This window comes from Battus philenor, unplaced genomic scaffold (assembly GCF_028537555.1).
Source record: "Battus philenor isolate CCGP_79_NKW_IND1 unplaced genomic scaffold, ilBatPhil1.0.hap1 SCAF_42, whole genome shotgun sequence".
Classification (NCBI taxonomy): Eukaryota; Metazoa; Arthropoda; class Insecta; order Lepidoptera; family Papilionidae; genus Battus; species Battus philenor.
The window spans coordinates 77,501-80,000 of NW_027181707.1; the positions used below are offsets into that span (position 1 = coordinate 77,501).

The 2,500-nt window shown below is 50.6% G+C and overlaps 1 non-coding gene across 1 annotated transcript; it reads left to right on the plus strand.

The window, feature by feature from the left end:
- Positions 1-133: 133 nt before the first annotated feature.
- LOC137929120 (small subunit ribosomal RNA) lies at positions 134-2,037 on the plus strand. Its single transcript, XR_011108695.1, has one exon. It is a non-coding gene; the product is annotated as a small subunit ribosomal RNA (ribosomal RNA).
- Positions 2,038-2,500: the final 463 nt, after the last annotated feature.

Here is a 2,500-nt window from a genome sequence, read left to right on the forward strand (position 1 = left end):
AAAAGCTACCTAGGCACCGGCGCGTCACGGCGTTTCGAACGTCCGACGCGTCGCTTGTCACACGTCTATCATATCATCATCACCCTCATATCTCTCGTATGTGCGGTGTTGGTGTGTGTTAGCTCTAGCTAGCTCCCTGGTTGATCCTGCCAGTAGTTATATGCTTGTCTCAAAGATTAAGCCATGCATGTCTCAGTGCAAGCCGTATTAAGGCGATACCGCGAATGGCTCAATATATCAGTTTTGGTTCCTTAGATCTTACCTCGGTTACTTGGATAACTGTGGTAATTCTAGAGCTAATACATGCAATCAGAACTCTGACCAGTGATGGGATGAGTGCTTTTATTAGATCAAAACCAATCGACGGAGGGCCTCGCGTCCGAAGTCGTTAATTTTGATGAATCTGGATAACTTTTGCCGATCGCATGGTCCAGCACCGGCGACGCATCTTTCAAATGTCTGCCTTATCAACTTTCGATGGTAGTTTCTGCGACTACCATGGTTGTCACGGGTAACGGGGAATCAGGGTTCGATTCCGGAGAGGGAGCCTGAGAAACGGCTACCACATCCAAGGAAGGCAGCAGGCGCGCAAATTACCCACTCCCGGCACGGGGAGGTAGTGACGAAAAATAACGATACGGGACTCTTACGAGGCCTCGTAATCGGAATGAGTACACTTTAAATATTTTAACGAGGAACAATTGGAGGGCAAGTCTGGTGCCAGCAGCCGCGGTAACTCCAGCTCCAATAGCGTATACTAAAATTGTTGCGGTTAAAAAGCTCGTAGTTGCATTTGTGCGCCGCGCTGTCGGTGCACCGCATCCGCGGTGATACTGACACGTCTGCGGAGCATATCGTCGGTGAGCCGTCGGTAAAACGGCGGTTCAATATCAAAATCCTATCGCGGTGCTCTTCGGTGAGTGTCGAGATGGGCCGACAATTTTACTTTGAACAAATTAGAGTGCTCAAAGCGGGCTCAAAATGCTGCTTGAATATTTCGTGCATGGAATAATAGAATATGATCTCGGTTCTATTTTGTTGGTTTTCAGAACTCCGAGGTAATGATTAATAGGGATAACTGGGGGCATTCGTATTGCGACGTTAGAGGTGAAATTCTTGGATCGTCGCAAGACGAACATCAGCGAAAGCATTTGCCAAAGGTGTTTTCATCAATCAAGAACGAAAGTTAGAGGTTCGAAGGCGATTAGATACCGCCCTAGTTCTAACCGTAAATATGTCATCTAGCGATCCGCCGACGTTACTACGATGGCTCGGCGGGCAGCTTCCGGGAAACCAAAGATTTTGGACTCCGGGGGGAGTATGGTTGCAAAGCTGAAACTTAAAGGAATTGACGGAAGGGCACCACCAGGAGTGGAGCCTGCGGCTTAATTTGACTCAACACGGGAAATCTCACCAGGCCCGGACACCGGAAGGATTGACAGATTAACAGCTCTTTCTTGATTCGGTGGGTGGTGGTGCATGGCCGTTCTTAGTTGGTGGAGCGATTTGTCTGGTTAATTCCGGTAACGAACGAGACTCTAGCCTGCTAAATAGGCGTCGTCATTTAGGTGTGCGCCGCTCCGGTGGCGCAACTCACTGGCGACGTATTAAAATTCTTCTTAGAGGGACCGGCGGCTTCGAGCCGCACGAGATTGAGCAATAACAGGTCTGTGATGCCCTTAGATGTCCTGGGCCGCACGCGCGCTACACTGAAGGAATCAGCATGTTCTCCCTGGCCTAGAGGCCCGGGCAACCCGTTGAAACTCCTTCGTGCTGGGGATTGGGGTTTGCAATTATCCCCCATAAACGAGGAATTCCTAGTAAGCGCGAGTCATAAGCTCGCGTTGATTACGTCCCTGCCCTTTGTACACACCGCCCGTCGCTACTACCGATTGAATGATTTAGTGAGGTCTTCGGACCGACACGCGGTGGCTTCACGGCCGTCGGCGTTGCTGGGAAGTTGACCAAACTTGATCATTTAGAGGAAGTAAAAGTCGTAACAAGGTTTCCGTAGGGGAACCTGCGGAAGGATCATTAACGTGTGTGTATGTGTGCGAGACGCGTGATATGTTCACGAACGTTGTTGCGCCGCTGTTGCTGTTGTTGCTGTTGCGACGACGACGACGACGACGACGACGACTTCGTACATACCGTGTTTACACATATATATATGTAATACATCCATAATGATATATATATATACGACATATATACATATATATGTACGTACGCGCGCGCTGCTGTTCGTATCTAATGCGGACGAGCGCGCGCGCGTGTGCGTGCGTGTGTGTGTGCGTGTTTGTATATATGTATAAAAAATAAAATGTGAAATAATTGTCTCTAGCGTCTATTACGCCTAACGGCGCAGCGGCGACGGCGCCGTGGCGGTGGCCGGTGGCGGTGGTGGCATTCGTCGAAAGTGCTACCGCCGCCGCTGCCTCCGCCGCCGTCGAAGCGGCCGGGTGGCGGAAAAACGCCGAGAGACGAGCGCCGACCGGGG